Source organism: Bufo bufo, chromosome 2, assembly GCF_905171765.1.
Source record: "Bufo bufo chromosome 2, aBufBuf1.1, whole genome shotgun sequence".
NCBI lineage: Eukaryota > Metazoa > Chordata > Amphibia > Anura > Bufonidae > Bufo > Bufo bufo.
Window position 1 is genome coordinate 89101791 of NC_053390.1, and position 12521 is coordinate 89114311.

Below are 12521 nucleotides of genomic sequence, written 5' to 3' on the forward strand. Positions count from 1 at the left end.
AAACACAGAAAAGGAGCAAATCTCTGTGTAGCCTCCACTCCTGGTTTTGGCTCACAATCACTGACCAAAACAGTGAGGTGTAAACTAGGCCTTAAGTGTGTATACAGAGATAGCGGTCAGTCACTGATAGCTGTACACGCGGTGGACCTTTCACTAGATTAAAAAATCTAAACTAAGTATACAGACATGGAGAGCGGCGCCCAGGGATCCCCCTGCACTTACTGTTATCTCCAGGCGCCGCTCCGTTCTCCCGGTATAGCCTCCGGTATCTTCATAGTTAGGCTCCACCCAGGGGAACCTGTCGGCGTCTCTTTCTCCCATGCTGTAGCGCTGGCCAATCGCAGCGCTCAGCTCATAACCTGAGAGAAAAAAACCTCTCAGGCTATGAGCTGAGCGCTGCGATTGGCCAGCGCTACAGCATGGGAGAAAGAGACGGCGTCAGGTTCCCCTGGGTGGAGCCTAACATGTGAAGATACCAGAGGCTATACCGGGCGAACGGAGCGGCGCCCGGAGATAACAGTAAGTGCAGGGGGATCCCTGGGCGCCGCTCTCCATGTCTGTATACTTAGTTTAGATTTTTTAATCTAGTGAAGGGTCCTCTTTAAAGGGAACCTGTCACCGGGATTTTGTGTATAGAGCTGAGGACATGGGTTGCTAGATGGCCGCTAGCACATCCGCAATACCCAGTCCCCATAGCTCTGTGTGCTTTTATTGTGTAAAAAAACGATTTGATACATATGCAAATTAACCTGAGATGAGTCCTGTATGTGAGATGTGTCAGGGACAGGACTCATCTCAGGTTAATTTGCATATGTATCAAATCGGTTTTTTTACACAATAAAAGCACACAGAGCTATGAGGACTGGATATTGCGGATGTGCTAGCGGCCATTTAGAAACCCATGTCCTCAGCTCTATACCCAAAATCCCGGTGACAGGTTCCCTTTAAAGGGGTTACTAATTGTGCTAATGACCTGTCCTCGGGATAGGTCATCAATATCAGACCAGTGAGGGTCAGACACGCGGGACCCCCACCGATCAGCTGTTAGAAGAAGCTGGCGTTCCGTGAGCGCCGCAGCCTCTTCCTAGGCCACGTGACGTCTCCGTACATTGGTCACATGGCCTAGGTGCAGCTCTACCCCATTGAAGTGAATGGGCCTGGGCTGCAATAGCAAGCAGAGCTGCTCTACAATGTACGATGCTCTATTTGGAAAGCTGTTGGAGGTCGGCTTTGCTCACCAGAGCTCCAGGTATCGTGGTACAGCTGATTGGTGGGGGTGCCAGGACTCCTGATGACAGGTCATTATTATCTTTACCTGGATAACCCCTTTAAGTTCAGAAAAAGCTGCGTTTTAGTGAATCTTTTCCCACAAAACGATATATCTGTTCAGCTGCTCCATCACATGCCGCCTGCAGACTGCTCTGCGTCTTCGTGGGGACACTGCCTTTAATTAATGCCAGCCACAGTACCTGATGGCCGCTGTCCCACAGTCATTCAGACCATGCCTGCCAACCATTCCAGCAGGAACACCCCAGATTTTGGGTGCTGTCCTGGGAAGACAGAAGCACATACCAATTTCAACTATAAAGGCATCATCCACCATTAAACGTGCGACCCCTCGCCTTCAGCGGCTTGGTGCAGGAATAATGCAGTGCCGTCCCTGCACAGTCTGACACCAGCAAAACATTAGACAGACACATCTATTGGTAACACCCAGCAGTCCCTTTACTGCAGACTGCTGGCAATTTATTTGTAAACTTCTAGCAGGAATAATAAAGGAATGGTACAGCACAGAGTCACAGGAAGAGATGCTCCAGAATTTTTATTACATGGAGAATGCAAGTACTGTATTTTTTGTCCCATAAGACGCACTTTCTTTTCATGTCACTGCATTTTATGGGATGAATACTAATATTGGGCGAGTTGATATTTTTTTATTTTATGTGATATGAGGCTAATCTAAGGCATGGGGGGGGGGGGGGGTCTTATTTATATTGGGGCTTTTATCTGAAGTCTGATTGGGTGTCATTCACATGGGGGTCTGATCTGAGGTTTTTTTCTTGTACTTCTCTAAAACCTAGGTGCGTCTTATAGGGCGATAAATATGGTAGTTACTAAAACAGACGTGTCAGGAGAGGTGACAGGTTCTCTTTAACGTAAAGAAAAACTGCACTCGTGTTGCCCCCTTTACATTTTCCCGCAGCCGTGAGGTAGGACTCCACCATAGAGCCCCTCAGGTCTGTGCAGGGATCATAGACTACATGTGGACATGACAGACAGAGCCAACCTGTGGTGTACCACCCAAATCAGTAAAACTGGAGAGCAGGTGATGCTACATGTGAACGCGCTCTTACACAACGCTGCAAGTTATAAATATTCTCCATCTTCCCCAGACCTGATAACAGATTCTTCATGGTTGTCAGCTCCATGTGTTTGTAATAGTGTGATAATACCGTATAGAGAAGCTGAATAAGCAGAAATATACGCAATTAACAGTAAATGCAGCATATTAACTCTTCCCTACTCACTAGGGCACTCAGGAGGTCTGCGTTATCTCTAGGGTGCTCCTGTGGGCCAGCACTTACCTTCACACACTGCACTACTTACACCTGCAACTATCAGACCCGCTGCTCTAATCACTGCCTGTTGTCGCATTACACCAAAGCCACCACCAGGGGGCGAGCAGAACAGGTCACTGCTGGTTCAGCACTTTGCAGCGTCCGATAACGACGGTACCTGCAAGAATTGACAAGGAAAGATGTCCTTGTCTCGGCCTGACAAGAGCCATGTGCCAGAACTGGTATTAAAGTGTTTGGCCAGGGGAGAAAGGGCTTAATTTTTTTTTTCCCACAGTTAAGATGGCGTCTTCCTAATTTCCTGTTGTTGCAGGACGTCGGAAGTGCTAAAGAGCAGTCGCGGGTGGCGCTGAAGCTTCCAATCATGTGAGAGCAGAGACTCTGCTCCCTTAACCTATAACCCAGCATCAGCAGCACAGCGGGCAGAATTCTCAGTGGTGTGTAAGCTCCATGCGCTGTAAGGACCTGGAGAGGTCACGTGACATGCCACAGTCACGTGGGGTTGAAGGAACCGCAAGGGAATGGCTACATCTGTGGTAATGAGTATAATATAACGTGCTACATAGCCGCAGGTGCACAGCCAGAAAACAAACTAATACAATATGTTAATAGCCAACCATCAGAAAAATCGTTATGTATCTGGCTGACATTAGCGATGTGCTAATGTCCGCAGAACATAACTGCATGACTTATATCTCCCTGTCTGCTGCCGTTCCCTCAAAATAAAGACTGGTATAATATGCTAATGAGCCTCTAGGTGCTAGTGGGGCGTTGCTGCAGCACCTAGAGGCTCCGTCTTCTCACCCTTTGGCACGCCCTCGTCCAGTTGATTGACGTCCTAGTTCTCCTCTGCCCGTAAAATCCTGCGTCTGCGACGTCCACTTTAGTATTCGGCACAGTGAGTGAAGCCGACAGCAGGAGAGCGTCCTTCATTCACTGCGCCTGCGCCAAATACTAAACAGGACCGCGCAGACGCAGGATTTAAGGGGCACAGAGGAGAACTAGGATGTCAATCAACTGGACATGGGCGTGCCAAAGGGTGAGAGGACGGAGCCTCTAGGTGCTGCAGCAACGCCCCACCTAGAGGCTCATTAGCATATTATAAAAGTCTATTTATTTTGAGGGAACGGCGGCAGGCAGGGAGATACAAGTCATACAGTTATGTTCTGCTGAAGGTGTTACACCGTGATGGTCAGTTCGCCAGCGAACACATGCGGGCTGCCATCTTTAGTAAGGTAGACTCACCCGTCCGGCGATGCACAGGTAAGCCCTTACCTGTGCCTGTGCCGGGAGCCGGTCTGAAATGAAATGCAGTCACCGGGAGCAGGCAGTTCCGAGAACAGCCCAATGAAGGCCCCCGGCAGCTGTTCTCGGAACTGCCTGCTCCTGGTGACCGCATTTGATTTCAGACCGGCTCCCGGCACAGGCACAGGTAAGGGCTTACCTGTACATCGCCGGACGGGTGAGTCTACCTTACTAAAGATGGCAGCCCGCATGTGTTCACTGGCGAACTGACCATCACTGGTGGTACGTATAGGTGTGTGTGCGCCTTCTCCCACCGGTTGCTGCTGCACATGGAGGTAACCAGGAGCAACACACTATATGTGCGGGGTCTGCGCTCCTGACTATAGATGCATAACGGCATAGGCAGGTTTAGCGTAGGACCCGCCTGAACCGAGACCACCTTGTCGCTTGGTAGGTGGGCACAGATGTGTTTTGATCAAAATGTATTGACCAAGTGTCTCAGATTTTATCAGTAGAGTGAGGGCTTAGTCCATATGTTATGCTTGCATCTATTATTATAGTGCATTATTTTCTGTGACTCATTCACACGATCGTATGAATGGGTCCGCATCCGTTCCGCAATTTTGCGCAACGGGCGCAGACCCATTCATTTCAATAGGGCTACAATATACCATGTGTGTTCGCATCCCCTGCTCTGTTCCGGAACGCACACAGGCAGCATCCGCGTTTTGCGGATCTGTAATTTGTGGACCACAAAACACGGCACGGTCGTGTGTATGAGCCGTCATTCTTAGGACCCCTGTAAAGTGGCACTGTACTTTTGATATGTCATAGGGACATATCAAAAGTTTAGGTCTGTGGGGGTCTGAGCTCCGAGACCCCACAGATCTCTAGAACGAGGTGAGAGAAGCGTGCGCTTTGTGTGTTCTCTCTTCTCGTTGCATGGCAGGAAACGGGATGGACTCAATAGAAAGTCTATGGAACCGTCTCGTGCAGCGAGGAGAGAGAGTGGGCTACGTGAGAGCTTCTCTCCCCTCGTCCTAGAGATCGGCGGGGGTCTCGGCGCTCAGACCGCCACCAATCTAAAACTTTTGATACTTCCTTATGACATATGGAAACTTTACTGATGGTACAGGGCCACGGCAAGCAATTCTCTGGATTTTTCTGTAGCTTACAGAGTTTGTAAAGTAGCTGCAGGAAAAATATAAAAATTTAAAAATTTAAAAAAAAACCTGTGCCAATGCTATGGGGGTCCTTGCAGCTTACCACAGTCCGAGGCTGGTGTCTGGCTGCAGGAGTCATGTGGATGTACACATGTCATCGCTCCAGAAACAGCGATGACGTGTAGCGTTTTACTGGTGCTGGAGCAGGGGGGATTTACGAGGTGAGTCGTGGTTGAATTTTTTTTTTTATAGAGCATTTACTGCAGCCTTCACCCCTTAGGGTATGTTCACACGGCAGAATTTTCACATGGATTTTGGCAGTGAAATCAACCTCCCTTTGATTTCCGTGGGAATCCACATCATATGAACTACATTGCAGATTCTCATTCAAATCAGTTGAGGCAGATTTCCACGTAGAAGAAAAAAATCAACGTTGCTTCGTAAAGCAGATTCTGTGCAGTAACTGCGGCGGGAGCCACATGCATTGATTGTGTGCGTGCAGTGGATTCTACAGCAAATGCACAGGAAAAGTGGACATTTTCTATTTCATACCATGAGAGATGACCCTCCTCCAACCAGGTAGGGACAGGAAGTTTAAAAGTAGGCCCTCCTCCATCTCACCTTCAGTGTCTTCCTTTCCCTCCAGGTGGGGAGAGGCCATCTCTCATGGCATTTGTTATGGGACCACTCAGGGGGCAGTGCTGGGTGGAGGTAAAGAAAATCTCTAAGATCTCGCGCGTGCGCACAGGGCTCTGCCTGATGCCCCCGTGCGGACTTCTCGATTTGGCTTCTTGAAGCGAAGTGCGCATGCGCCAGCACTTCGCTCAACCCAAGTATGACCTGCACTCTGGCGCCAGCCTCTCAGAGCCCTCTGCGCACGCGCGATATCTTACAGCAGCAGGAGGAGGGGGGAGGGAGGGAGAGCGAGAGGCGGCACAGAGGATTAGGAGGCGGTGCAGAAGTCTGGAAAGGTGGCGCTGGGCGCGAACGGCGGTGCGTGCGGCGGGCACCTTACATCCCCTGACATCCCCTTGGGCACCTTATTTCTTTGAGTGACAGGTTAGTAAAACCTGTTTTTTAGCAAAATAAGGCTACGGATCACATTTAGAAGCCCACATTAGGAATCCTGATGAGGCCCTGAACATCAGCATATGTTTAGCTGACAGGGGTGAAACCTGGTGACAGAATCCCTTTAAAGGGTTTCTATCACTTCGTTTCACCTATTTAGCTTTCAGACACTAGCGATCCGCTAGTGTCTGCTTTATCTAACCATCCTAATATAAGAGCTTATTGTCCTGCCGTTTAGCTAAAAAAATAACTTATATAGATATGCAAATGAGCCTCTAGGTGCTATGGGGGCGTGATTAGCACCTAGAGGCTCCGTCTACCTTAACAAACTGCCGCCGTCCAGCGCGTCCCTCCAGCCCGCCCATCTCCTCCGGAATGCGATGCTCCTCGTATTCGGCGCATGCGCAGTGAATATCTGATCGCTTCCCTGCTCAGACATCTCCACTGCGCCTGCGCCGATGACGTCATAGTGCTCCGAGGAACAGGCGCAGTGGAGATGTCTGAGCAGGGAAGCGATCAGACATTCACTGCGCATGCGCAGAACAGAGACGCGCACGGAGAGGATCGCTTCAGCTGGAGATGGGCGGGCTGGAGGGACGCGCTGGGCGGCGGCAGTTTGTTAAGGTAGACGGAGCCTCTAGGTGCTAATCACGCCCCCATAGCACCTAGAGGCTCATTTGCATATCTATATAAGTTATTTTTTTAGCTAAACGGCAGGACAATAAGCTCTTATATTAGGATGGTTAGATAAAGCAGACACTAGCGGATCGCTAGTGTCTGAAAGCTAAATAGGTGAAACAAAGTGATAGAAACCCTTTAAGGATGAACTTGGGGAAGTCAATAAACAAGAAATGTGGTCTGAGCCCTCTCCCAAAATAGTGATTTCTGACTCCTCAGATTCGGAGGTAGAGTCAGTTGACTTGGACGATTCATCCGGATCCAACTCTAAGTTTAAAGGCTATTCGTTTTTTCTGAGGACATCAGAGAGCTTATTAAAGCCGTCAGAACCACTATGAATCTTTCAGACGAAAATATACATAGATCTATACATGACGAGATGTTTAGTAGCTTAGAACAAAAGAAAATAAAGGTTTTTCCTGTTCACAAAAACCTGCATGCTTTGATAAAACGTAAATGGAAAGTTCCGGATAGGAAACTTTTTATTCCGAAAACTATTAGACGTAGATTCCGCAGTGATGAGGACGAGACGTTACTAACCCAATGCCCTAAAGTGGACGTTTCCCTTACAAAGCTAGATAAAAGCTCTAGTGCACTTCCCTTTGAGTATATGTGTTCACTGAAGGATCCCATGGATAAGAAGGTGGACGCATGCCTTAAAAGATCCCAGGATGCGGCATTGTTTAAACCAAATCTGGCTCCTACTTTGGTAGCCAGATCTTTAAAAAAAATGGTTGTGCCAAGGAAGGATAATACCCCCTTTGATTCGTTTAAAGAGGACCTTTCATCAGTATTATCTTGTAGGGTGGCCCCCACTGATGCCATGGGTGTTTTTTTTTTTTTTTTGCCGCGCTATATTGTAATGAGCTGTAACTTCGCAACGGGGCGGAGACGCAGTCTTCTGCGGTGGGCGTCTCCTTCTCCCTGGCTGTGAGCGCGATCCAATCAGAGTGGACCGCTCACTGCCAGGGAGAAGGAGACGCCCACAGCAGAAGACTGCATCCCCGCCCCGTTGCGAAGTTACAGCTCATTACAATACAGCGCGCCAAAATAGTGGGGGACCACAGTGGACGAAGGGGGGGGGGGGTGTTTGAAAAAAAAAAACCACCCATGGCATCAGTGGGGGCCGCCCTATTAGCCTATGTCAAAACTGATGAAAGGCCCTCTTTAAAGACTCTTTTCCGTTACTCATTAAAGTTGTTGATTTTATATTGGATGCCACTACTGAGTCGGTCAGGATGACCGCTAGATCCTACAGCACTAACAGTTTCAGCTAGGAGAGCTCTCTGGCTGAAATCTTGGGCAGGAGATTTGTCATCTAAAATAAAATTATGTAACATCCCATTCCATGGCGAGATGCTGTTTGGTCAGGATCTTGAAAAAAAATCCTGGAAAAAGCCTCAGATACTAAAAAATGTTTTCCCTTGGAAAAGAGGAAATTTCCTTTTCGTAAATATAGAAGGGGAAGTTTCTTGCAATCCAAGAAAACTGACAAAAATAAGAACCAGAAGCCCAGAAAAGTAGAGGGTTTCTGTTCAACACCAAAACCACTGAGTCTTCCAAGCAATGACACCAAATACGCAGTAAGCTTTTTTTCGGCGATTGGGAAAAAACTAACTTGGAATTCCTGGGTTTTAGACATGGTAAAATCAGGTTATGGGATTTCCTTCAGCCGCCCCCTCCACTAAATGTATTTCAGATAACTCCAGTTCAAAAATCCTCTCTTCTTCAAAACGGGTTAGAAAAAAGCATAAGGGAGCTTTTAGATCTAAGCGCAATCGCTCCGGTCCCTCAAGACAAAAGGAAACTGGTTTCTATTCCACAGATTTTCTCGTAAAAAAAAAAACTGTGGAAAATACCGCCTCATAATAAATCTAAAAAAGTTAAACAAATTCATCAAGTATCAGAAATTCAAGATGGAAACCATTCCTACCACATTGAATCTTCTAAAAAGAAAGGGACTTTATGGCGTCTCTAGACCTGAGAGACGCCTATTACCATATTCTAGTCTGTTATGCAGATCAGAAATATTTAAGAATGGCGGTGTTCCTGGGGGGAGGGAAATGCTCCATCATTTCCAATTTCAAGTCCTCCCCTTCGGAATAACGTCAGCACCCCGTGTGTTCGCAAAATTAATGATAGAGGTTGTCGCCCATTTAAGAATGCAGAATATAATCATTGTTCCGTATTTGGACGATTTGCTAATAATCGGAAACTCTGCAGCACTATTGGAACAAAACCTGTTTCTGTCCTGTTAACTACTTTACCAGCTGGGGTGGATAATAAACTGGGAAAAATCAAATCCAGTTCCCTCTTAGCAGATAAAGTTTCTGCAGGTGTTGCTGGATTCCACCAAATAGAAAAGTTTTTCTAATTTCCAAAGTATCGAGTTTCCTGAAACTCCCATTCTGCCCAATCAGAGAGGCCATGTCCTTACTGGGGTCACTGACAGCGTGCATCTCTGCCGTTATGTGGGCTCAGTTCCACACCCTCATTTTCCGGGATTGGTTGCTGAAAAGCTGGGACGGGGATCAGAACTCCCTGGAGTCAAATATTGCCATTCCCTATTGTGTAAAGGACTCCTTGCTTTGGTGGCTGAATCCTGTCCACCTACGGAAAGGAGTTCCTTGGATCTCCAAAGACCTAGTAGTTGTAACTACGGTTACGAGTCTTTGAAGCTTGGGTGCTCACTGCCTGCAATTCTCTGTTCAAGATCAGTGGCCTGCCCTTCAGAACGACTTCACCTCAAATCAAAAAGAGCTCTGGGCTGTCTGGGAGGCACTATAAAAATCTGGTCGGATCTACTTTCGGGCAAAGACGTTCAGGTCAGACAACACCTTGGTTGTTACTTATCTAAATCGACAGGGGGGTACAAGAAGCAGAGTTCTAAGTCAGATATCGGAAAATATTTTTTCCTGGGTAGAAACACATCTGAGGTCCCTGTCAGCGGTTCATCTAAAGGGGCATTTGAACTCAAAAGCGGATTTTCTCAGCAGGATTCAGCTGCTGTCAGGAGAATAGAGCTTACACCAGGAAGTGTTCCATCAGATCTGCATGAAATGGGGATTTCCTCAGATAGATCTGTTTGCGAACCATCTAAACGCAAAACTTCAGAGATTATTTTCCCTAGACCCAAGAGATGGGAATGTAGGAGTGGATGCCCTCTCGCAGACAAGGAACTTCTCCCTAGGCTATGCGTTTCCTCCCCTTCCGCTAATCCCAAGGGTGTTGAGGAAAATTTGTGAGGAAAATGCCCGGGTGATCTTGATTTCTCTCCTTTGGCCAAAAAAGGCCTGGTTTCCGTTACTAAAAATCATGTCAGAGAGCAGCCCATGGGTTCTACCTTGGAGGAACGATTTTCTGAACCAGGGTCCAGTTTTCCATCCGTATGTGGAAAGCTTACACCTTGCTGCTTGGAATCTGAGAGGTTAACTCTGAAATCTAAAGGTCTTTCAGATTCCGTGATAAACATAATGGCTGCTAGCAGAAAGGAGATCACTTCGAAAATTTACTCTAAAGTTTGGAAGCGATTTATTTTTATTTTTTTTCCTGGTGTTTAGAGTCTAAGTTATCCCTGTCTTTTTCCATCCACATAGTTTTGGGGTTCCTTCAGGCAGGGTTTAGCAAAGGCCTTCGTCCCAACACTTTAAGAGTCCATATCACAGCCTTAAGCTCTGTGTTTGATGTCAAAATAGCTTACCATCCGTGGATAATCAGGTTTCTCAGAGGAGCAGACAGACTTTGTCCCACACTAAGACCTATAGTGTCCCCCTGAGACCTAAATCTAGTTCTGTCCGGCCTCATAGCATCACCTTTTGAACCTCTGTCTAAGGCCTCTCTTCGTTTGGTTACACTCAAGGCTGTATTTCTGGTAGCCATCACCTCAGCCCGTAGAGTCAGTGAAATCCAGGCTTTAAAAATGATCGAGCCATTTTGCAGGGTTTTCCCTGACTGAATAGTTTTCCGCTTGGATACCTCTTTTCTTCCAAAACTGATGTCCAAATTCCATAGACAGGAGGAGATCTTCATTCCCTCTTTTTGTGAGAATCCCAGATCCTCTGGGGAATGTAGATTTCACTCCCTTGATGTGAGACGGGCAGTCCTTTTTATCAAGGTCCAGGGTGGCAATAAAGGGGGAAAAAGCTACTAAAGGGTCTATTTCTAGATGGGTAAAATCCGCCATCTCTGAGGCATACAAAACTTTGGGGAAAGATCCACCGCGTTTCCTCAAAGCTCACTCTACCAGATCAGTGGCAGCTTCATGGGCAGAAAAAGCTGATGCTTCGGTTGAACAAATTTGTAGAGCAGCCACATGGGCATCTCTGCATACCTTTATCAAACACTGCAGGGTAGATGTTAGTTCTGGGCAGGATTTAGCCTTCGGCCGAAAAGTGCTGCAGGCTATTGTCCCTCCCTAGTTTACTTTATCTGTTACGTCTCATGGTATGCTGACGTAGAGGATGAAGTAGAAAAACTGGATTACACTTACCGGTAATTTCGTTTTCATTAATTCCCTACCCCCCTCCCCCAAAAATATTTTTTATATATATATATATATATATATATATATTACATGCTTTTGGTTGTGGGGTGAATGATAAGGCTCTCTAGGCTTCGGTCCAGAAATACACTGAAGGTGAGATAGAGGAGGGCCTACTTTTAAACTTCCTGTCCCTACCTGGTTGGAGGAGGGTCATCTGTCATGGTATGCCGTCATGGAGGATTTATGAAAAGGAAATTACCGGTAAGTGTAATCTATTTTTTTTTTGCAATTAATTTTTTAACGAGGATTCTGCACTGAAACTGCATCCCATTGTTTTCAAGGGGAGTCCGCGCCACTGTTCATGTGGTTGAGGATTTTTTTTACGTGCAGTTTTCCAGACCGCGCCAAAAGTGGTCATGACTATTCTTGGAGCGCTTACACAGAAATGGGCGGGAGTCTACTTGTGGTTTAGCTTCACTCAGTGGAGGTAAATCTAGAGTATGACCGTAGAGTTTCAAATGACAAACCATGGCAGGCGCTGCAGAGGTTTCCGCCGTGGGATACGTGGCGGATATTGAGTGTGAACATACCCGAATTCTTTTGCTATGGCAGGAGTAGCTACTTCAGCAAATGCCATTTATCATGTAGAGAAAGTTAATGCAAGCCACTTACTAATGTATTTTCATTGTCCATATTGCCTCCTTTGCTGGCTGGATTCATTTTTCCATCACATTATACACTGCGCATGTCCAGGGGTTTTGACCATCCAGCAGCGGTGGTTGTGCTTGTACACTAAAGGAAAAAGTACCGGCCTGTGCATACTCCCGTGGTCTCAGCCACCAGACATATCGGCACTTTTTCCTATATTGTGCACGTCACAGAGCATGTCTCCCATAGAAATTAGTGAGGTCCCCTCCAGTCTATTGTGTCTGTGGCCCATGGGGCTGCTGTAAAGCAATCTCTGGATGCTATTAAAGGAACACTTCCATCAAAAATGTTTTTAGCACATATTTACCTATATTTGACTATTCTTTGTATTTTTTTTTTTCTACAAACTGGTAGATGAATTTCTGAATATCATTTTGGGAAGTCACTTCATGTATTCTACTTCCTGCCCTGGCTCTTTAACTCCCTCTTTCTTTGGAATTTTAGCACGGCAGACAGTCTCACTTAACTCGCTCAGTAAGACCATCATTGTGACCAGAGAGAGAGACTCAGTTAGAGCACCACACATTACTTTGATAAGTACAGTGCTGTTCTGTGGGCATTTTAAACTAGGCCTAAAACAATAGAGATGTCACACTGTTA

The 12521-nt window shown here is 46.7% G+C and overlaps 1 protein-coding gene across 2 annotated transcripts in view; it reads right to left on the bottom strand.

Annotated features, from left to right (window-relative positions):
• The window catches only part of LOC120992368 (adenine nucleotide translocase lysine N-methyltransferase-like), a 75489-nt gene extending 72836 nt beyond the window's left edge, over positions 1-2653 (bottom strand). For both annotated transcript variants that reach the window (XM_040421309.1, XM_040421308.1), the window contains exon 1: positions 2586-2653. The gene's annotated coding sequence lies outside the window, so the exon portion shown is untranslated. The remainder of the gene's footprint in view (positions 1-2585) is intronic.
• Positions 2654-12521: the final 9868 nt, after the last annotated feature.